We start from the raw sequence: 24,116 nt of genomic DNA, 5'->3' as shown, positions 1-24,116 counted from the left end.
CACTGCAGATGTTTACATTAGGTTAAAGTCTGCGCTTGTAGGCAGAACACACAGTGATACTGTAACAGCATCTTACTGTGACATTCTGGCTATTCATTTTGCGCCTTCCTTGATCCAGGGCATTGATATATCATAAATCCACATCTCAATGACTGTGAGTCTTTGATATGTGTCTCCTCCTTTCAACCCCAGTGAAGTCCCAGTGACTCTATAAACATTGGAACAGAGTTGAGAGACTTTAACTCATCATCATCGTCAAATAGCTTTATTTTGCATTTCAAAAATGCATAAAAGTACATAAAAAGAGAAACATTTCAGTAAATTAGAATACAAAACTATGTACCTATAGCTTTTTCTTAAAATCCTAAAGCAAGCATCATATACATTAATTATGTTACAATGTACTGAGCTTGCTCTTTTTGGTCAGTTTTTAACGCTGCACATAAAAACGAGGCCATCACAAAGCATACATATAGTGTCTCTAGCTGTTGCATAACAGACAATGCTGTATTATGACTACGCAAGCTAAATTTATTTAGAAAAGGATGCTAAATCTTTTTCTCTCCTTCACATAAAATTGGCAAAAAAATAAAATATGTATAATCGATTGTTTTGAGATGGTATCACGGGGGCAGCATTCAAATTGATTCAGAGAAAATACATTTGCAGGATAGCCCAACATTATTGTCACATAATTTAGGCGAAATATTGTCAGGATATATCGATGGCAGTTATTTCCGACAAAAGTAAGATATGAAGATTATCCTTACAACAAAGGGGGTATATTAATATATCTAATTACTGTGTTTTTTTCTTTATTTCTAGTCCATCCTTCTTGTGCACATATCTCTAAAAAAATATTTTTTAGTCTTGCCTTAGTAAAGGTTTCAGAATTAGCAGGGTGGTCATAAAGGTCCCCTAGACCCAGAGACTCAAGAGTGCACCTTATATAGTGCAGCCATGAAATTTTAGACGCATGCTCCAATTTCATGATATCCTTTAAAATACATTGGTTTGGCTGGACCACCTTCCGTTTCCAAATAAACAACCATAGTAGCAGAGGATCCGGTTTAATTGTATCAGTAATATAAGGTAAGCCTAGTTCTTTGTGGGCGATAACATTTGTACAAGCCTTTGGAACAGACAGTAATCTTTTAGCAAAACCATCCTCTATCTTTTGAAGGCTATCCACATTGGCTATACCCCAAATTGCTGCCCCTACGTTGCCACAGAACGTGTTTTCACCAAGTACATTTTAACCATCTCATGTACTGGTTGATTACCCAGGTTTGTAGCAAACCTAAATATTGCAGCAATGCTTTTGTTCATATGTGTGGCCCTTGATGTCACCATCATTTTCCAATTTAATTTAATGTAAAAAACAATGCCCAGGTATGAAAAATGATCTACACTTTCAATTTTCTTGTCCTCAATAACATAATTTACTTTCTTTTTACTTCTTTTTCCAACAGACATGATAAAAGACTTTGTTTTATTGACATGTATATACAAATTCTTCATAAAGAGTACATCATTTGTGATGAACCTTTATAAAGATAATGGCGTTTTTGCCAAAAGAACTGCATCATCTGCGTACAGCAAGATGGGGAATGGAGTTGATCTCGCATTCGGAATATCTATAGTCTTTTCTACCAGCCAGAATCTCATCTAATTTATAAGTGTAAAGTGAGAACAAGAAGGGAGAGTACACAACCCCGTCTTACGCCATGTGCGATGTTAAAGGGTCTGGTGCACACTCCCTGCTTGCCATGGCGGACCTTCGCAGTAGCTCCTTAATACAATTGGCCGATAACACAGATTATTGCGGCATCCACCGCCATTAAATCCATAATATACCACAACTTATTGTGGTTAACGCAGTCAATAGTGGACGGAAGATCCATAAACGCCATATAGAGGTTCTCCTACTTGGCCTGTGTGTATTTTGCTGCTAAAAGGGCCAGATTCAAACATCGGTCCACCGTTCTTCGGCCCTGTCTAAATCCATATTGTACCTCTGCAAGGATCTCCTTTCAGCTTATTACCTTAGCCATACTATCGATTAAGGCAATAGGTTGATAATTTGCAGGGTCTGACCCATCACCTTTCTAAAATATCGGTACAATTATAGATTATTTCCACGATGTGAAAGGGCCCATTATACTAATGGCGTTGAAAACTACTGTGAGTAGAGGGACCCAGAAGAATTTGTTGTTTAAAAATATATCAACAGGGACCCCCATCTGGTCCTGCTGCCTTTAGGGACAATGCTTATACCAAAGCAAGCTCTACCTCATCCATTTTAAAAATCATGGGAGAGGGGACGTGGCTAGCAGCCGTCGTGAATGGCCGCCGCCTGATTCAGCTCCTGCTTCCCCGGCGCCTGTGCTGCCCTATCCTGTGCCATCCACGACAAAAATCCCTATGAAGTAGACCCTGTCTTTGTCTGACCCCCCCGGGAGGACTTTGGTGCGAGAAAGAAGTGTGGAGGGGCTCCTGCCGCCGTCTGCGGCGCTGCACTCTGAGCGGCGGCTCCGGATCCCGGGGGCAGTACGAGTGGCGAAGCAGCCTCCGGAACGGGGAATCTGTCGGCCCTGACGGGCTGTGCGGAGTATCGGCAGAAGCCCCCTACGCCGGTGGAGGATCGGAGGTGCCGTTCGGGCTGCCTGCGGAGGGCGCTGATTTGCATCGGGCCGGCAGCGGTGAGCCCGGGTGAGTTTTTTTCGCCGGTGGCGACCCGGCTTCGGGGCCCTGGAGATTGCTGCGGCCCGGTGGCGGAGGCGCTGTTCTGGTTCCGGCTGAGACGTGGAGCGTGTGCAGTTGCTGGTAAGAAGCCTGGCATAGGAGTGAGCAGTTGGTGGCCCGCCGAAGCAGAGACATCCGAGACCTAGCGGGCGCTGCCCAAATCGAGGCCCCGGTCTGCGGCCTGCGCCGCTATCAGTGCTGGTGCCGGAGTGGAGGAGCGGAGGCGGGGATATCTAGCCCGCCGGAAGGAGCGGGGCGCTCCGGGGTGGGGTGCCTGCCACCTCCCCCCGGTCATAGGAACTGCGGACTAGGCCCATCAGACCTATTTGGAGTCTGCGACGGATGCCCGGGCCCACGCGGCTCGGAGGGGCTGGGTCAGTGGGCCTGAGGGCCTCCAACCCTGTCAGCAGTACATAAAGCATGGCCATCCACGGGGCAGGCATAGAAGGTAGTGGCAGGTAAAAGCGGACGCCTAAGGTCGGAGGCTGCTGGCCCTTCGAAGGAACTTGGTTGGTCACGAGGGGCGGCTGTTCTCTCCAGCGGGGGCCAGGGCACAGCCGGATTGAGTCACGGACATGCTGCAGTGGCGGGGGCAATAGTGTGGGCTCGAGACATTCACGCCCCGAAGTCCTCGAGACACGTAACTGGGAGCCGGTGTCCCCCCCGAAAACATTACAACAGATGGTCTTTGTTGAGGGTTGAAGGTGCCTCCGGGGTAGAACTTTACGCAAGCCACTGTACCACCCGGGTGGTAGTTACGCCGAGTCCGACAGTTCAGCCTGGATGTTCCGTGTGTTGGGGCCGTGAGGACTGAAGGGTGAGTCAGGAGGAGAAGCTTGCGGACCCAGTACGAGCACTGTCTTTCCGGTGCTGCCCATTTCTCTATCGAGGAGACATTCGCCAAGCGCACCTCCATGGCAACGGCAGGTAAAGGATCTAGGGCAAATGCCCAGAAGCAGCTGGCCAAATTCGCATGGTCCAAGGCGGAGGAGGCAAATGGTCCGCCGAAGGGTGAAAAAGATGGGGGGGCAACCACCTCCACGCAGGGACCGGAGCCCACCCTACACGACGTCATGGCAGCTATCAGCGGAGTGCGCGCTTCAGTAGACTCAGTCACAGTGGAGGTCTCTCTAATTAGGGCAGATCTCCGAAAGATGGACGAAAAAGTCAAAGAACTCAAGATGGTCACTGGCGCCTTGCAGTCGGACACGTCGAAACTCCAACAACAGATGCTCGACATGCAGAAGAGGCAGGAAAGGATGGCCAACAGCTCGATGATTACGAAGGTCGGGCTTGCCGAAACAACATTCGCATCTTAGGTGTTCCCGAAAAAATGGAGGGGCCGGCGGCGGACCTATATGTGGAAGACCTCATCACGAAGTACCTGCGGCCTACGACTCTGTCCAGCTACTTTTCCATTGAGAGGGCCCACAGAGTGCCGGGAGGTAGACCGAAACCGGGAGCACCCCCACGACCCCTTATCGCGCGAGTGTTCAACTTTCGTGATAGAGACATTATTCTGCAGACCGCGAGAGCTAACCCCCCGCTGAAGATAGATAACTTCGAGGTGGCCTTTTTCCCTGATTTCACGGCCAAGGTCCAGGCCCAGCGTCGCAGCTTTCAGGCGGTAAAGAGAGAACTGAGAGACCGGGAGGTGAAGTACGCAATGCTTTTTCCTGCTAGGCTGAGGATGGAGCCGGATGGCAAATCGTGGTTCTTTGACTCGCCCGAGGCAGCTTGGGACTGGATGGAAGGCTGGAGTACGGTAGGGGGCCAGGGCAGAGCACGTCCTGGTGGGCCTCACCAACACAGGAATGTCCGTATAGAGGGCGCAAAGAAGGGCCCAGAGGAGAGCGGACAGTCGAAAGAGTAGGAGTGATGACCCCTGGCCTCACTGGTGGGGAGCGGGTGTTTAGACTGGAAAGTGCAAGTAGGGGGGGGGTTCAGGGAAGAAGTTGCTAAACCCAGTAAAGTGAGACTTACCAAGGAGGTCCTAGTGAGCGATAATAGACCTAATGGGTTTTAAGTACTGTGAGCTGATCGCAACCATACAACACAAATTGTGGATGGCAAAAGTACTAGTTAATTGTGATATGAACAGGCGAGGAGGGGAGCTGATCACCCCGTGCACATCTAGCATTTCGGGGAGGGAGAGAGGCACTCTGCCATGTTTGGGGGTGGGTAGTTCTAAATCCACGGGCAGGGGGGCAGGGAGGGGCGAGGAGGGGGAGGGTTGGGGGAAGGGGGATGTTTGATACTAAATTGTTTTACGGGCGAGAACATGGGGAGGGGGGAGGATACCGGCAGGTCGGGACATTGGGTTTGTTGTTTATTTGTTGGTTTTATTGGTAAACACTGCTACACCGTGACTTGGAAGGGTAAAGTATCCACGCTTCACATGGGGCGACGACTGCTTGGTGGGCGGCTTCAAGCTTTTTCTCTGTTTGTGATAATCTGGATGTTGGGAAACTGTGTGATGCAAAGCTATGGGGGGGGGGGGGGGGGGGGGTAGGGTAGGGACCGAACGCTCTCCGTAATGACCTGGAATGTAAATGGGGTAGGCGATAAGATTAAGAGAGGGATTGTGCAGCAGTATCTAAAAAGACACTCGCCGGATGTAGTCCTGCTGCAAGAAACGCATCTGGTAGGCCACAAGTCCAAGGCCCTCACTAGGTGGGGGTACAAACTTCTTGTACATTCAGACTACACCACGGGCTCAAGGAAGGGGGTCCCATTTCCTTGCTGTGCATACTCCCTGCTTGCCATGGCGGACCTTCGCAGTAGCTCCTTAATACAATTGGCCGATAACACAGATTATTGCGGCATCCACCCCCATTAAATCCATAATATACCACAACTTATTGTGGTTAACGCAGTCAATAGTGGACGGAAGATCCATAAACGCCATATAGAGGTTCTCCTGCTTGGCCTGTGTGTATTTTGCTGCTAAAAGGGCCAGATTCAAACATCGGTCCACCGTTCTTCGGCCCTGTCTAAATCCATATTGTACCTCTGCAAGGATCTCCTTTCAGCTTATTACCTTAGCCATACTATCGATTAAGGCAATAGGTTGATAATTTGCAGGGTCTGACCCATCACCTTTCTAAAATATCGGTACAATTATAGATTATTTCCACGATGTGAAAGGGCCCATTATACTAATGGCGTTGAAAACTACTGTGAGTAGAGGGACCCAGAAGAATTTGTTGTTTAAAAATATATCAACAGGGACCCCCATCTGGTCCTGCTGCCTTTAGGGACAATGCTTATACCAAAGCAAGCTCTACCTCATCCATTTTAAAAATCATGGGAGAGGGGACGTGGCTAGCAGCCGTCGTGAATGGCCGCCGCCTGATTCAGCTCCTGCTTCCCGGGCGACTGTGCTGCCCTATCCTGTGCCATCCACGACAAAAATCCCTATGAAGTAGACCCTGTCTTTGTCTGACCCCCCCGGGGGGACTTTGGTGCGAGAAAGAAGTGTGGAGGGGCTCCTGCCGCCGTCTGCGGCGCTGCACTCTGAGCGGCGGCTCCGGATCCCGGGGGCAGTACGAGCGGCGAAGCAGCCTCCGGAACGGGGAATCTGTCGGCCCTGACGGGCTGTGCGGAGTATCGGCAGAAGCCCCCTACGCCGGTGGAGGATCGGAGGTGCCGTTCGGGCTGCCTGCGGAGGGCGCTGATTTGCATCGGGCCGGCGGCGGTGAGCCCGGGTGAGTTTTGTCGCCGGTGGCGACCCGGCTTCGGGGCCCTGGAGATTGCTGCGGCCCGGTGGCGGAGGCGCTGTTCTGGTTCCGGCTGAGACGTGGAGCGTGTGCAGTTGCTGGTAAGAAGCCTGGCATAGGAGTGAGCAGTTGGTGGCCCGCCGAAGCAGAGACATCCGAGACCTAGCGGGCGCTGCCCAAATCGAGGCCCTGGTCTGCGGCCTGCGCCGCTATCAGTGCTGGTGCCGGAGTGGAGGAGCGGAGGCGGGGATATCTAGCCCGCCGGAAGGAGCAGGGCGCTCCGGGGTGGGGTGCCTGCCACCTCCCCCCGGTCATAATAACTGCGGACTAGGCCCATCAGACCTATTTGGAGTCTGCGACGGATGCCCGGGCCCACGCGGCTCGGAGGGGCTGGGTCAGTGGGCCTGAGGACCTCCAACCCTGTCAGCAGTACATAAAGCATGGCCATCCACGGGGCAGGCATAGAAGGTAGTGGCAGGTAAAAGCGGACGCCTAAGGTCGGAGGCTGCTGGCCCTTCGAAGGAACTTGGTTGGTCACGAGGGGCGGCTGTTCTCTCCAGCGAGGGCCAGGGCACAGCCGGATTGAGTCACGGACATGCTGCAGTGGCGGGGGCAATAGTGTGGGCTCGAGACATTCACGCCCCAAAGTCCTCGAGACACGTAACTGGGAGCCGGTGTCTCCCCCGAAAACATTACAACAGATGGTCTTTGTTGAGGGTTGAAGGTGCCTCCGGGGTAGAACTTTACGCAAGCCACAGTACCACCCGGGTGGTAGTTACGCCGAGTCCAACAGTTCAGCCTGGATGTTCCGTGTGTTGGGGCCGTGAGGACTGAAGGGTGAGTCAGGAGGAGAAGCTTGTGGACCCAGTACGAGCACTGTCTTTCCGGTGCTGCCCATTTCTCTATCGAGGAGACATTCGCCAAGCGCACCTCCATGGCAACGGGAGGTAAAGGATCTAGGGCAAATGCCCAGAAGCAGCTGGCCAAATTCGCATGGTCCAAGGCGGAGGAGGCAAATGGTCCGCCGAAGGGTGAAAAAGATGGGGGGGCAACCGCCTCCACGCAGGGACCGGAGCCCACCCTACACGACGTCATGGCAGCTATCAGCGGAGTGCGCGCTTCAGTAGACTCAGTCACAGTGGAGGTCTCTCCAATTAGGGCAGATCTCCGAAAGATGGACGAAAAAGTCAAAGAACTCAAGATGGTCACTGGCGCCTTGCAGTCGGACACGTCGAAACTCCAACAACAGATGCTCGACATGCAGAAGAGGCAGGAAAGGATGGCGCAACAGCTCGATGATTACGAAGGTCGGGCTTGCCGAAACAACATTCGCATCTTAGGTGTTCCCGAAAAAATGGAGGGGCCGGCGGCGGACCTATATGAGGAAGACCTCATCACGAAGTACCTGCGGCCTACGACTCTGTCCAGCTACTTTTCCATTGAGAGGGCCCACAGAGTGCCGGGAGGTAGACCGAAACCGGGAGCACCCCCACGACCCCTTATCGCGCGAGTGTTCAACTTTCGTGATAGAGACATTATTCTGCAGACCGCGAGAGCTAACACCCCGCTGAAGATAGATAACTTCGAGGTGGCCTTTTTCCCTGATTTCACGGCCAAGGTCCAGGCCCAGCGTCGCAGCTTTCAGGCGGTAAAGAGAGAACTGAGAGACCGGGAGGTGAAGTACGCAATGCTTTTTCCTGCTAGGCTGAGGATGGAGCCGGATGGCAAATCGTGGTTCTTTGACTCGCCCGAGGCAGCTTGGGACTGGATGGAAGGCTGGAGTACGGTAGGGGGCCAGGGCAGAGCACGTCCTGGTGGGCCTCACCAACACAGGAACGTCCGTGTAGAGGGCGCAAAGAAGGGCCCAGAGGAGAGCGGACAGTCGAAAGAGTAGGAGTGATGACCCCTGGCCTCACTGGTGGGGAGCGGGTGTTTAGACTGGAAAGTGCAAGTAGGGGGGGGGTTCAGGGAAGAAGTTGCTAAACCCAGTAAAGTGAGACTTACCAAGGAGGTCCTGGTGAGCGATAATAGACCTAATGGGTTTTAAGTACTGTGAGCTGATCGCAACCATACAACACAAATTGTGGATGGCAAAAGTACTAGTTAATTGTGATATGAACAGGCGAGGAGGGGAGCTGATCACCCCGTGCACATCTAGCATTTCGGGGAGGGAGAGAGGCACTCTGCCATGTTTGGGGGTGGGTAGTTCTAAATCCACGGGCAGGGGGGCAGGGAGGGGCGAGGAGGGGGAGGGTTGGGGGAAGGGGGATGTTTGATACTAAATTGTTTTACGGGCGAGAACATGGGGAGGGGGGAGGATACCGGCAGGTCGGGACATTGGGTTTGTTGTTTATTTGTTGGTTTTATTGGTAAACACTGCTACACCGTGACTTGGAAGGGTAAAGTATCCACGCTTCACATGGGGCGACGACTGCTTGGTGGGCGGCTTCAAGCTTTTTCTCTGTTTGTGATAATCTGGATGTTGGGAAACTGTGTGATGCAAAGCTATGGGGGGGGGGGGGGGGTAGGGTAGGGACCGAACGCTCTCCGTAATGACCTGGAATGTAAATGGGGTAGGCGATAAGATTAAGAGAGGGATTGTGCAGCAGTATCTAAAAAGACACTCGCCGGATGTAGTCCTGCTGCAAGAAACGCATCTGGTAGGCCACAAGTCCAAGGCCCTCACTAGGTGGGGGTACAAACTTCTTGTACATTCAGACTACACCACGGGCTCAAGGAGAACAGCCATATTGGTTAAAAAAAGCACCCCCCTTATTGTTCACAAGACATGGGCGGATGAGGGTGGCCGGTTCGCAGGGGCGGAGGCCCAATGGGATGGGAGACACATCAACATCCTCTCAGTGTATCTACCGCCCGCGCTGGGCAGGGCAGCGTTAGGGGACCTGGGGGGTAAGCCGGTAGGACTCAGAGAAGGCACACTGATCATGGGGGGAGACTACAACATTACATTAGAATCCACGATTGATCGCCAACCACCGAAATCCAAAGAGAAAGCCAACACTCTAATGGCTGATTTCGCGATGGCAATGGGGCTGACGGATGTGGGTCGTGCGCTTCACTCACTTGGTAAATTATTTACATACTTCTCGAATGTCCATAGTAGCTTATCACGTATAGACTATTTTCTCACCCGTCTGTCCTCAATAGGTGATTTCGCCCAGTATAAGGTTTTACCAAGAGGCAAATCAGACCACTCTCCAATCCGGCTGGAATACACACACTGGGAACGACAACCACACACTACCACAGTTCTTAACCCATGGCTTCTGCACGTACCGGATATAAGGGATGAACTCCGCAGACAAACCGAGAACTACTTTACTGAAAACGTGGGTTCGGTAGACTCCGCACAAACACTCTGGGAAGCATACAAGGTAGTTCTTAAGGGGCAAGCGTCGTCCCTGAAGACTGGCTATGTCGCCAAAAAGCGAGAACTAATGGTCCAGGCGGAGTCTGACCTCCTGGCACTGGAGCTAGAACATTTACAAAATCCCTCCCCAGACGTGAGCCACAGGCTTCTAGTGAAACAGGAGGAATATAGGATGAAAACCAGGGAACATATGGTGACTAAACTTCGTGCCACCCAACACAGACTTTACGAACTCGGTGAGAGGGCTGGCAAGACACTGGCATGGTTGGAACGGAGGGAGCAGTGAGCTAGATGGGTGCATAAGCTGACGACAGTGGGAAGTGACACGGTGCTGCATCCGTGAGAAATAGCGGAGCAATTCACTGATCATTTTGAAAGAGTATACACCCCCTCTACGCATTATACAGCCGAAGAATCTCATCTGCTCCTCCGGGACAGTGATGTGCCGAGTCTCTCGGAGGGGGATAGGGAGACCTTGGAGGCGGATCTCTCGAACGAGGAAATACATAAAGCCCTGGGGCAGATCAAGTCTGGAAAGGCCATGGGTCCAAACGGCATTCCAGTAGAGTTTCTGAAAGCAACTGCCTCCCTGACTGTACCACACCTGAAAGCCATGTATGTAGAGAGCCTGGAAGTAGGTAGTTTACCAGCGGACCAGCGATTAGCCACCATAGTGGTCATCCACAAGCAAGGTAAACCGGCAGACCAATGTGGCTCTTACAGACCAATCTCGCTGATCAATGTAAAGACAAAGGTGCTAGCCAAAGTCTTGCTGAATAGACTGGTGACAGTTATCACATCACTGGTCCACCCGGATCAGTCTGGCTTTATGCCAGGCAGAAATACTGCCATCAATATTCGGCACCTACACAATGTGATGGCTCGTAGGGACTATATTGAGGAGGATGTGGCAGTGCTATCTCTTGATGCCTCAATGGCATTTGACTCTATCGAATGGCCGTATATGTTGGCGGTACTTAAAAAGGTGGGACTGGGCCCTAAATTTGTAGCCTGGGTACGGCTTTGCTATACTGGAGTGTTGGGACAGGTGCGAGTCAACAACTATGCCTCCTGGATGTTCGAGCTGCGACGGGGTACTAGGCAGGGATGCCCACTGTCTCCGCTAATATTCTCTCTTATACTGGAACCTCTTGCGGCCTGGGTGCGAAGGGACGTGATGGTGCGAGGGCTGCGGTGGGCGGAAGGCTTGGAGGACCGCATATCCTTATATGCATATGATGTACTGTTGTATCTAGCATCCCCGCACAAATCGATCATAGCGGTACTTGACATATTCACAAGTTTCGGTAATTATTCGGGATATGCTATTAACTGGCATAAATCCACATTATATATGTTGAGAGGCCCGGCCCCCCGACTCCCGTCGAACTGCAATATAACAGTGGCAATGGAGGGGTTTCGATATCTGGGAATTTTCGGAACACCAGACCCAGATTGTTTCTATAGGTCCAACCTGGCTCCACCTCTGGCTAGACTGCGAGCTGCTGGGGAGAGCTGCACTTTTCAAGATGTTGGCCCTTCCTCGGTTCCTCTACATACTACATAACTGCCCTCACAGAGTCCCGGGCTTGTACTTTAGAGCAATCGAAGGTGAGATTCGCACACTGCTGTGGGATGGAAAGACCTCCAGGATTGCACTGAAAAAACTGACTAAAGGTTGGTACGATGGAGGCATTGCACTCCCTGACCTACAGCGCTACTACTGGGCTGCGCAACTGGTCGCTGTCAACCACTGGATGTATCACCCTCCTGATGACCCAGCGTACGTGCTTGACCGATATCAAACAGACCGGTCTGGATATCTGGGGGCTCTGTACACTACCGATAGGAAATGGAGGGGGAGATTCTTCGGTCCTACTCAACATACACTAGAGATCTGGCACCTAGTTAATTCTCGGCTTGGGTGGGCTGGGATCCTCTTGCGTGCCACGCCGTTGTGGTTCTCCCAGAAGCTAGGCATTCTGTGCTATCAGCCCGGGTTTGACAAATGGGACCTTATTGGGATTTCGGCAGTGAAAGACCTGGTACAGAAGGGAGCATTACTTACTTTTGTTGACCTCCGGAGGCGTTACCAGATGGCGCAAGGAGAAGAATATAGATACTTGCAGATAAGACACGCACCGACGGCGGCGTTCCCGTCTTTTAAAGACATACCAGAAACGTCGCCATTGGAAGACCGTCTATTAGATGGACCTCTTAACTCGAAGGCAATATCCCTAACTTATAAAAAGTTGAGCAATATCTTGCCAGATACATTTTCAAAGCTTAGAGAGCGGTGGCAGGATGATTTGGGCCCTATAGATGATGAAGATTGGCAAATGGCTCTCATGTCCCCTCGAGAGGCGGCCATTACACAAAGATTCAGGCTGATCCAGCTTCGCATATTGCACCGATCATCACAGGGAAAGTTCTGGCGAAAATAGGAGCTAGACCTGACGACCTATGTACAAAGGGGTATGGACAACAGGCCACATTTTATCATACGCTGTGGAGTTGCCCAGAGATACGTGCACTTTGGGAGGGGGCCTCGGAGCACATGCAAACCTCCCTGGGGAAAGACATAGTATTGACACCACAACTGGGACTGCTGAACATATGGGAGGCAACTGACCTCACAGAAACAGAACAGCACTTTGCTACACTGGGATATACGTTGGTGAAGCGAGAACTGGCCCAAGGCTGGGGGGGAGTACACCCACCACGTGTCACCTTGTGGGCTAACAAGATGGATAGATGCATGCTAGCAGAGACCGCAGTCTTTGGGGCTCGGGGATGCCCCAAGAAATGGGATAAAAAGTGGTCGCATTGGAATGTATATCGAGGGAATCTCTGTTTATCGCCTACGGCTGAAATGGAGATGAATAAACAAGTGAGCCGCGAGGGGAGGGCATAGTATACATCAAGTACTAATTGCTGTTCCTTGATCTGTTAACCATCTCAGGTATGTCGTCCAATCATGTATGTATGGCTTTGATTAAAACCAATAAACAAATTTATAAAAAAAAAACAAACAAAAAAAATCATGGGAGAGGTGACTCTAGGAAGTTTGGGCAGGTCATCAATAGTGCCTTTCTTATGCTTTTGGAAGATGTTTTGAAAATGGTTTACCCATGTGTTTTGAATACATCTGTAGATGGACCGCCCTCATCTTGCAGGAAGTGAATGTTAACCACTTCCCAGAATGCATTCCTGTCATTGCTATTAGCAGCTGCCCTTAAACTCTCCCAGGCTTCAGATCTCCATTGTTTTTACCGCTCTTCGATAGATGTTTTATAAATTGCTCTCAGATTTTTAATTTGTGTCTTATCCCTTGGTTTTACCTTTAGAGCATTGCGAAGATTAACTGAAGCTTTTTAGCAGGTTTTATCAAACCAGCGATTTTGTTGCTGGTTTTATACGCTTGAGGGGCGGGTTATTTGTATTTTAATATTTTCTAAAACTTTTCCAAATGATTTGACAACTTGTGGCTTGTTTGTTAGAAGATCTAAGCAAATCAGGACCTCATTGCGGTTGATCAGTATTAAACGGGGAAAAAAGAAGCCTTTCATCAATTTTATTCCACCTTAAGGAGTATCCATTTTGTCTGGCTAAGATAGGCTTAGGGTCGTTTGCTCTTTCTAGTTATCCATTGATCTTTCCATGGGAGCATTGTTAAAATAATTGTGTGGTCACTAAATTCAGTCACCCTGATGTTTATCTCAGTGGGAGTGCTTTAGTGATTGTTAGATATTATTATGTAATCTATTGATTAAGTAGTCCCTGCCCTATAAAAGGTGGGAATAATTTGTACATTATTATGAGCTCTGTAGGTCCCAATTGCTAACTGCCAGACCATCAGTAAATTGTTTAAAGCATTTCCATAAGTGGAATGAGTAAAATAATCTTTTAGGTCCTTAAATTGTTTGATTTGTTGGCACATACAGTGGTTTTCATTCATACATTTGGTTATATTAAAATCGCCGTCCCATATAAAATAAACTGGTTTTGCTTGTGTGAATATTATATCCTCCAGTACTCCTTGGAGTTCCTTTACCGCATCCGATGGGTTATCAAAGTTGTTATTATAGTAGTTTATTATCATCCAGTTTGTACTGTGATTACTATTTATCAGGATAATATGGAAATACTGTGATTATTAATAAAGCCCACCTGTTTAAATGAAATTATATTAGCTATACATGTTAAAAAGCCCCCTTTTGCTCTCCCTCTAATGGATGGTAGGGCTGGGGTATGAAAACGTCGGTACCCATTTAAATAAATACGGTCCACTTCCCATGTCACTTGGAGGCATAGGATTTGATGGTTTGAAACTTCATTATACCACTCAATTTTTTGATTCTTATTTTTGTAACCTGCTATATTCCAGGAAAGCAAGGTATGATGAGTATTACTTAGTGACTCTGTGCTAACTGTTTTATCCTTAAGGGTAGAATGCAGAGATGTGATCAAAGGAGTTCCCAGTAAAGAGTAGGTTAAGTAAATGAAAACCTTAAAACTCCCCTAAAAGCTTGGTGTTTAATCTGCCACTAAAAACAATTTCTCTGTCAAGTTAAAGGTGGAACTGTGGCTACTGATGCCCATCGTGGATTAACATAGACCACTCTCTTCCTTACCCTGTTGCATCAGCTGTATTCTTATCCACTATCAACCGGTAACCAAACAAGAAACTCATCATTCTTGCTTCAACTAAAAGAATAATATGCAAATACAGTAAATGCTCCCGACAAACCAAATCTGTTTAGTGTAGTAATTCAGAGAAAAATAACTCTCTGTCCATTCTGTGGCATGGGATAGATAAAGGCATCTTTATTGACAATTTTTATTTTAAAAGGGATTCTTTTTGTTCTTTCTGGGTTATCAATTCAAGGATAAACTATGCTGTATGAAAGAAAGAAACGCTCCAATATAATAAAATGTTCTAAGTGACATTTGCCTCCTCTGTGTTTCTCACCCTTATGCTAAATCCTTTAGCACCTCATATGTACGCATAATTTCCCTTTACTCCAAAAACTGGTGGTGAGAAGTGCAGCCTTTGGTGCCACTACAACCCAGCAACATCTTAGCTTGCTGAATAGAACAGTGTTGCTTTGCTACCATGTTTCTCTCAGGTTGTGACATCACTGGTTCTTACCAGGGTGAGATGCAATTGTGACATCACAGAATCTTCAGGGTCGCTAAGGTGCTGGTGTGTCAACACTGGCAGCTGTAGCCAAGACTTTGACGCCATCTTTGTCAAAGTTTTTACATGCTACAGAATTTGTTTCTGGTTTAGAGATTTTTACAGACTTTAACCTACGTCATTACAATATTTGTTCACGGTCACATCTTTGTGACATGACAGGTAAGGAATTCTTCATTTTATATTTTAAATCGCTCATTCATTGCCCTGCATTAGGCTAGATTACATTAACCCCTTCAATGCGTCTGACGCGCGGGAGCCGTCCAATGCATCAGTGCTCATGTGCGTCGGACGGCTCCCGCTCGTCCGACGCAATGGCACTGGGAATCCCTCTGGTGCGGGCACCAGAGGGATTCCCTTTACCCCGCAAGAGCCTCAGTAGCAGGGGAAGAGCTTCCCCAGCTCCTGAGGCCCCCCCCCAGGGTTTCTCTGAAATGCCGATCAGCACGCACGTCGCGCTGATGTAATTCCAATGAAACCGAAACTGAAATGAGTCAAAAGGCTTTCCTTTCTACGTGCTCAGGGGGCTATCTCAGCCCCCTGAGCATGTAGAAAGATGGGAAAGGTATCGTTGGAAAGGGGAGAATATCCCCTTTCCAATGGTACCCATATCCAGTGGATCCCTGCTTGGAGATCGCCCCAGGAGGGTGATCCCCAAGCAGGCATCCACCCACTGGGCACCAGGGAGGGGGGAGCGGCCCCTTGGGAAAGGGCCTTTGCTCCCCTATATTAAAATGGATAAATTTAGTCTTTCTGCCCCCCCTTGGGGGCAGATGGGGCAGTAGTCCCCAATCTGCCCCCAACCCGGGGGGGCAGAAAGCCGACTAGATACCAGGGATTTTTGTTTCCATATTAATTAGGGGTGGGGGCTGCCCAATATGGGCAGGCCAATGCCCCCATCCCCCTTGGCCATATACTCACCATCTTTCTGCCCCCCCCTGGGGGGCAGAAGCCCCCAATCTGCACCCCAGGGGGGGCAGAAAGCCCACTAGATACCAGGGATTTAAAAAAAATAATAATAATTAGGGATGGGGGCTGCCCAATTTGGGCATGCCAATGCCCCCACCCCTCCGCCGCAAAGGTACAGTCTTTCTGGCCCCCCTGGGGGGCAGATGGGGGCGGTAGCCACTAGGCACCAGGTTTTTTCCCCCTGATAAATTTAGGGGTTGCCCAATACGGGCATGCCAATGCTCCCAGCCCTTCTCCCACAAAATTCCAGTCTTTCTGCCCTCCCGGGGGGACAGAAAGCACCCTATATGGCAAGGATTATTTTTTTTATAGGCCCAGGGTGGGGACGGCCCAAAATGGGCATGCAAATGCCCCCACCCTACCCCCCCCAAAGAAAACAAATGACTTTTTGCCTCCCCAGGGGGCAGATGAGGGCAATAGCCCCTGATCTTTCCCCCCGGGAGGGGCAGAAAGCCCCCTAAGCACCTAAGTTTCTGGGTAACAGAACCTGGTGAGAGCCAGCCCAGTCACCCCATCCTGTATTCGCCTAGGTGTCTAGTTTTTTTTAAATGTATAGGTTTGCTAGGTTTCCCTTGGTGCCGGCAGAGCTAGGGTTAAAAAACTACAGCTAGGCACTTTGCAAAAAAGGGGTACTTTATCATTGTGAAAATGTGGTGTGTCCACGTTGTATTTTGAGCCGTTTCCTGTCATGGGCACTAGGCCTACCCACACAAGTGAGGTACCATTTTTATCAGAAGACTTAGGGTAATACAGAATTGTAGAGAAACTGTTATTACCTATTGACTTTCGATGCATTTCTGCCTTCCAAATGAAAGACAGTGTGTATAAAAGAAGTCATTTTGTAAAATGACCTATAATTCTCATGCTAGTGTGGGTATTCCCAATTTTGGAAATGTGCAATTATCTACTGTTTCAAACTTCTATATCTAGGATTCATTATTGCTTTTATACCCATTCCTACCATTAACTGGAAGGAGGTTGAAAGCACAAAAAATAGCAAAAATAGGGTACGTCCCAGAAATATGCCAAAACTGTGTAAAAAAATTGTGGTTTTCTGACAAAAGTCTGCTTGTCCATGAAATCTGGGAAGATGGTGATTTCAGCACCACAACCCCTTTTTTGTTACCATTTGCAGGGAAAAAAACAGACGCTTTCATCTGTAGCCCTTCTTTCCCATTAACAACTTTAATTGTATTTTGGCTAATTTCTGGGTCCCCTCCAGGGGAATCCACAAACCCTGGGTACCTTTAGAATCCCCATCATGTTGGAAGAAAAGGACGCAAATTTGGCGTGGATACCTTATGCGGTCAAAACGTTACAGGGGCATAACCGCAAACTACCCCAAATAGCCCAAAAAAGGCTTAGCGCAGGGAGGGAAAATGCCTAGCAGTGAAGGGGTTAAAGTCTGGAATTGTTAGCAGAGAATTGCAGTGATTCATTTTTTTTAATCTGTTTTTGTTAGGTTTTTGCAGATTAACAAGGACTTATCGTTTGTACAATCGGTCCAAATATTGCGTTGCATATTGGCTGTTTACATAGGCATTACTATAAGTCTTATCAAACATAGTGTATGTTGTGCTATGCTGCATTTACTTTATGCCATTATATTAACTGCTTTATGTAGCAATGACGTGTGTGGTTTATTGTTTTTCATTTCTTGGCAAGCTACAGGCACGTGCTATGATGACAACTGTCTGCTGTTGATGGGGTTTGCCTTACATGTCTATACTCTTGCTTGTGTTTGATCTTATGTACTGTTGAACTGTGAAGGCGGGTTGTAAATAAACAAGGACAAAATAATACTTCATAATAGGGAATAGGTATGAAACACTGGACCGGCTCCCGTGCTCCCCGGACATTGCTTTCCCAAAGATGATGTGCGTGGTTTGCGTTGTAGTAGTGGCTGCTAGTCTGGTGTGGGGCACTCGTATAGGCATGATTTTCTTCCCTAGTTTACTGCAGGGGCGTGTGCGGGTTGGGGGTCTGCTTCCATTGGGGTCCGAGTCGGTATATCGGCACTTTGTGGGAGGGTCAGGGCGGTTAATATTGTGTCCTAGCTAGGGGCGAGGGGGACCTTTCTAAGTCTTAGTGTGTCCTCACGGCGGAGTGCAACGCTTTCCGCCCTAGCCCAGGTAAGCATCGAGTTTCTCCAAACTCCTATGCTTGGGGGGTCAGGGTGCTTTCACCAAGCGTTTCGCCACGGTTATTCCAAGGTCAAAAAACCTGGAGGTGACTCTGTTGTTGCGGTTTCTGCGGTATAAGTGTAAAAGATAAGTGTGCCATTCGAATGGAAGGGTGCGGCTAGTGCATTGTGTCAGTGCGTCTGCCACTGCTGACCAATATCCTGCTAGGGAGGGGCATCCCTATAACATGTGTAGTAGGTCTACATCTTCATGTGCACATCTGGGGCATGCTGAGTCTTCGAGTTTAAAGTATTGGTTGATTTTCGCGGGTGTGAGATATGCCCTATGTGTAATGTAAAACTGGATTCGGTGCAGGCGTGTATTCCTAGGGACTTGCATCGGGCTCGCCTACTCCAGGTCTGTGAACTCGCAGTCCATATCTGTTTCCCAATGTTGGTGGAGGGGCGATAGCTTGGCTGCTGTGTGGTGCTTGAGTGATGCAGCGAACCATTTAGAGAGGTGCCCCCTGTCCCATGACATGCAGATATTGTATTCTGAGATGTGTCGTTGGCTTGAACGTTGAGTCTCCCCATTAAGCGGTAAGTACCGCCAGTAGGGAGCGGTGGAGTAAGAACCAGCCGGGGGTCAGGTATGCCTCTACCACCAGTGACGTGTATGGGATTAGTGTGCCTTCTCGGTATAGGTCTTCTATGTCTTGTACCACAGCCTATCGCCAGCCCTTCAGCTCTATTGCTGTGGGGATTTTGGTGCCTCTGGGAGTGCCCTCCAGTGGAAGGGCTAGTGCATGTGGAGTACATTTTCGGGTGATATAAAGTGCTCTGCTATAGCATTTGTGCGCTACTGTCAGAAACAGTGAGTCTGGTCATTTGCTTGTTGCGCAGGGGTGGAACAGTGCTGTTAGTTCTGTGGTAGATAGGGGTGGCTGTGTTGTTGCTGTGTCGCCGTTGTGACATTCCGCCAGCCACCTAGATACCCACTGTAGCTGAGCCGCTACACAATACTGCTCTAAATGTGGGACTGCTAAGTCTCCCTGGTCTACATGCAAGTCAAGCTTGTGGATTGCCACCCGGTGCCTGGAGTTACCCCATATGAAATCTTTAATTAGTTTTTCCAGGGGGTGGAAAAAGTATGGTAGGATGTAGTGCAGGAGATTTGTAAAATAATATAATATTCGAGGCAGTATCACCATCTTTGTTAAAGCTACTTTCCCTGTCTCCGACAGAGGGAGTGTGATCAAAAATACTGACTGTGATCGGATGGCAGTCAGGGCCTTGCCTAGATTTCCGTCCTGTAAGTCCGCTGGGTTCCGGTATATATGGATTCCGAGGTATCGGAATGTGTCCCCGCACCAAAGGACTCGTGTCCCGTTGAGTGCGTAGCCGGGATCTTCGCATTGTCTGCTGACGGGATATAGGCTGGGTTTAGAGGCATTTACGAGCAACCCTGATATGGAGGCAAAGTTGTCTAGAATCGCTGCCAGGCTTTGCGGGATGTGATGGATATCTCTTATATATACCAAGAGGTCATCAGCATATAGTGAAATTATATGTGATCTGTCTCCCAGCATGATGCCATTGTTTCTCTTGAACGTATTGCCTCCGCCAGTGGCTCAATCGCCAGTGAGAGGAGTAGTGGGGAAAGGGGACATCCCTGTCTCGTCGCTCTCCTGACCTTCAACGGATTCGATATGTAAGGGCCTGTTTTGACTCTCACAGTGGGAGCGCTTTATAGCAGCTTTATCAAACCTAGGAAAGCGTCTCTTAGCTTGTATTTGTCTAACCCAGCAAGTAGAAACCCCTACTTTAAGGAGTTGAATGCTTTTTCGAGGTCCAATATGAGGCAGCCCGCTCTTGGCCATTGGGTTATCAAGTAGGTAGTGGCCCTGAAGAATCGGCTGAGATTTAGAGATGTGCTAGTTGAGGGCACAAACCCATTCTGATCTGGGGGAACCAGATTGGGGACCACTTGTGAAAGCCAGTCTGCCAGTAATTGTGCTAGCACCTTGTAATCGACACTGAGGAGTGCCAGTGGCCTGTACGAGCCTAGTTCCATGGGGTCCTAATAAGGTTTGGGTAAAGATACCAAATTGGCTTCATTCATAGAAGGAGTGAGACGACGTTCACTGATGGCCATCCTATATAACTCATGCAGGTATGGAGCAAGCGTCGTAGTGTAGGCCTTGTAGAAGTCCGCTGGGAATCCATCTGGCCCGGAGAGTTATCTGCTTGCCAGTGCCATGATCACACTGCAAATTTTCTCGGTCGTGATAGGATTGTTCAGTTGTTCACTCCGTTCCAACGTGGCCTCTGGCAGGTGTATTGGATCTAAGAACAGGGCGATTCGATGGTCTGCCTGCAGTCCCCTGGATTGGTATAGTGTAGTGGTTCGTCAGTGCCTCATGCATCTCGTGTTGCATGTATACAGTCAGCCCCACGTCGGTTCTCAAGGCAACTATTGGGTGACGTGTCTGCTCCTGATGTAGTAGCCATGCTAGCATTCTGCCTGTGCGAGCTGCAGTGGTGTGGGTGCACGTCGAGTGTACAGCATAGTTGTGGCATCGGAGCTGTTCTAATAGTGCGGCATGTTCTGCCTGCAGTTTATCTAGTTTCCTTCCACTCCCACTCCCACTCCCTACTGCCTGTTTAACCTTTAGATCCAATAGCTGCCTTTCGACTCTGCTAAATGCCATGGTAAGTTGTTTGCGTGTACTCCAGGTGGCCCCTAAGCAATGTCCTCTCAGGGTTACTTTGAAGACATCCATTTCATGGAGACGGTCATTAGTGGAGTGATCATTAATCTCGAAATGCTCAAGTATTGCTGTTCATAGTGAAGAGCGGAATGCTGTATCTTCTAGCGCTGCTTGCTGCATGCGCCATATAGGGATCGGTGGCGTCCTGTGTCCCACGTGAGCTGTAGTAGTTGGGGTTTATGGTCTGAATGTGTGCAACCTAGGTATTCTGTTTGTTTGATAAGTGGAAGAAGAGCGGCTGATGCCACGAAACGATCCAGCCTGATATGCAGATTGTGCACGAGAGAGTGAAGTGAATAAACGCATAGCGTGGGGTAAAGGGTGCGCCAGATATCTATCAGTGACAAGTTCGCAAGCCAGTCCGACAGGGCTTGCCCGTTGGAGGTTGCTGTTGTGTGCACTAGGGGCAGATATGATCTATTTAGTTCTATGTTTAGAACAGCATTGAAGTCCCCTCCAAATAACCAGGGGAGTCCACTCCATTTGACTACGACCCCTGTGAGCATTCTAACAAACTCGGCTTGGTCTACATTTCGTGCGTATATGGTGCCCATTAGCATCTCCTGCACGTTTAGCTTGCCTCTCACAAAGACGTGTCTCCCCTTTGGATCTCTGACCACCTCTTCTGCTGTGTGTGGGATGCCTGCCTTAATCCATATCATCGCCCCCATGCCACGGAAGAGTAGTTTGTACTGTATACTTGCCCCCGCCATCGCCTACGGAGGCGGTCTGCTTCAATCTGGGTTAGGTGTGGTTCCTGCAAGAAACCAATATGTGTATGCCTGCGTTGCAGGTATGCATTTACCAAGTTCATGGGAGCAGGTGTGTGCATTCCCCTCATGTTACAATATTAGTCTGTACCATGTGTGCATCGTGTGGTTCCCCGCGTGTGGGGAGTCGAGGGTATGGGCAGCAAGGGGGTGCCAGCTAGCGCATACGGGGGTAGGGTCAACAAAAAAGGGGTTGAAGATACAACTGGGTTGCGTGTAACTTCATGAGGGCAAGCACCTGGACGCAGCTCGGCCAAACTGTAAGGCCTAATAGTGGCAACTAACATGTGTGACATCTTTAAATATGGGGTTGCGCGGTACATAGCCATGTGTTCTGGTATGCACCCCGGCGGTCGCTTGGAGTAAGTGCCAGGTCCCGCCTCATTATGTTTCATGTGTACCGGGATTCTACTCTATGTATGTCTGGAGGGATATAGGGGGAAGCGCCGTGTGCTGGGCGTATGGAGAGTCTGCAGTGTCCGTTGGGCATCATATGTGTTAAACCAAGAGCCTATGGGAGTTAGGTGCACAATTGTGAAAGCATGCATAGTGTTCATTAGCAGTAAAAAAGGATACATTTAGTTAAGCAATTGTCCTTTGTTTAGATGATATCATCAGACGTCTGTAGCATGATGCTTGGCATTCCAGCATACTTTGTTTTATGTCGGATACCGTTGCCTGTGAGTATATCTGCCTAGGGATTTTCCCCCTGCCCTGGTGGCAATTTCTTCTGCCCCAGCGGGGCACTTGCCCTTCTGCAGGTGGCTTGGATCCGGTTAGTCAAGTTTTGTGGAGAGTGCTGAGTTTAGGGTTGCGCCTGTTTTTTCTTCCTCCTCACGTTGGGCCCCTTGTGTACCAAGGTGAGTGGCTGACTGCTGTGGCGACCTATGACCAATTGCTGGGCAGCAGGCATTTCGCAGGGCTGGTGTCTGCAGTAGGCTGATTGTGAATGGTCGGGTATCAGCTATGAGTAGGGAGAGGCAACAACAGTTGGCCAGTGCCTCTCTCCGCTGTTGTCAGTTGGTTGGGCGACGTATATGTGTTCAATGTTTTTGGCCTTTACATCACATTGACTCTGCCTGCTTTAGGCGCTAGTTCCGTACCCAGGAGGACGCAGGCGTCATTCGTAGCTTGTGCTTTGTGTTCAGCTGTTTGTACGTGGTGATGCGCCCTTCATAATCCGGGGGGAGGGGAAAAACAAAAGCAGTACCTGAGAGTCCGCACTTTTCGTCTGCGCAGCAGGGTCTCAGGGGCCTCACGTGTAAGCATTATGCTTTTCTTGGGGCGCCCTGCACCTAACTTTCGGTCCCAGTCGAATGTCTTTCAACACGTCTGTTTGGGCGATATAGAGCGTGTCCTCCGTGGTGATTGGCTGGGTTTTACGACCCCGGGGGTCCTCGGGTCTGTGTGTTCTCCTTTGCGCTGTCTCGTGCTTGCTGTGCGCGTCTTGTATTTGTAGGCCGCTGGGTGGTTCGCTGGGGGTTTCTCTTTTTTGGGGGGGGATTCCTCCCCACAGGACCTCCGGCACGCCAGGTTGCCGCCTGGGGCGGCAAACACAATGTGTCTATCTCTGAGCACGTCCCCGGTTCTTGGTTGGGATTCTCACTTGTCAGCAGCGGGCTCAGGATGGCCTGGGTCTTGCGTGAGTTCCAGCTCGTCTGTTCTTTTGGGTTCGCGCCTGTGTGGCATGTCGCCTCCTTCTTACCTCTGCCCACCTGGCCAGACGGCGCTTCGCTCTGTGAGCGTGCCACAGCGGTCGCGGGTTACTCCACCGACACCCTCAGGGCTCGGGTCTTGGGCAGCTGTGGTCCTTGTTTTACCCGAATATAAAGGCGGGCCGGCTCCAAAGCCTCTGCAGCTCCCCAGTAAATGTGGGTGATTTTCTCCCCTCTTCTTGGTGCACTGTTCTTTAAGGCCGGAATGGGGGGAAGTTGTCTCGCTTTGAGGCACCGACTTGCTCAGGCAGCTCCCCTACGGTGTCCGTTGGCGTTTCTTACCTGCGAGGGCCGGCAACATGTTATCGATGCTGTAGAGTTTCTCTGCTCTCCCCCAGAGGTCCTCTCCCGCGCTGTGTGCAAATCTCCACTCTGTGCGCCTCCGGTAGGCTTTTGGGTGCACCCAAGTCCTCCATTGCGCGGCGTACAGATCTGCATGGCGCCCCAACAGGATGCCGCAGGCTCTTCCACATCCGCAGCTCAATCCCAGTGATGTGTGTCTGCACAGCATAAGCCCGGGTTTGGGCAGTGCTCGCATGCCTGGTGTTGCAGCTTTCCCTGCGGCCGTTGTTTTCAGGCTGTTCCGTGTACCAGCGTTTCAAGGATCGGCTCTGCTGTACTTCAGGTTGACAGGGCAGGATTACATGATACGTTTTTCCGGATAATGGGGTGAGATAAGCGGAACCTTAGAGATTCGCGCCACCTTCTTGGCTG

Source organism: Triturus cristatus, chromosome 8 (assembly GCF_964204655.1).
Source record: "Triturus cristatus chromosome 8, aTriCri1.1, whole genome shotgun sequence".
Taxonomy (NCBI): domain Eukaryota; kingdom Metazoa; phylum Chordata; class Amphibia; order Caudata; family Salamandridae; genus Triturus; species Triturus cristatus.
The sequence above is the reverse complement of the archived record's forward strand: the minus strand, read 5'-3'. Positions refer to the sequence as shown.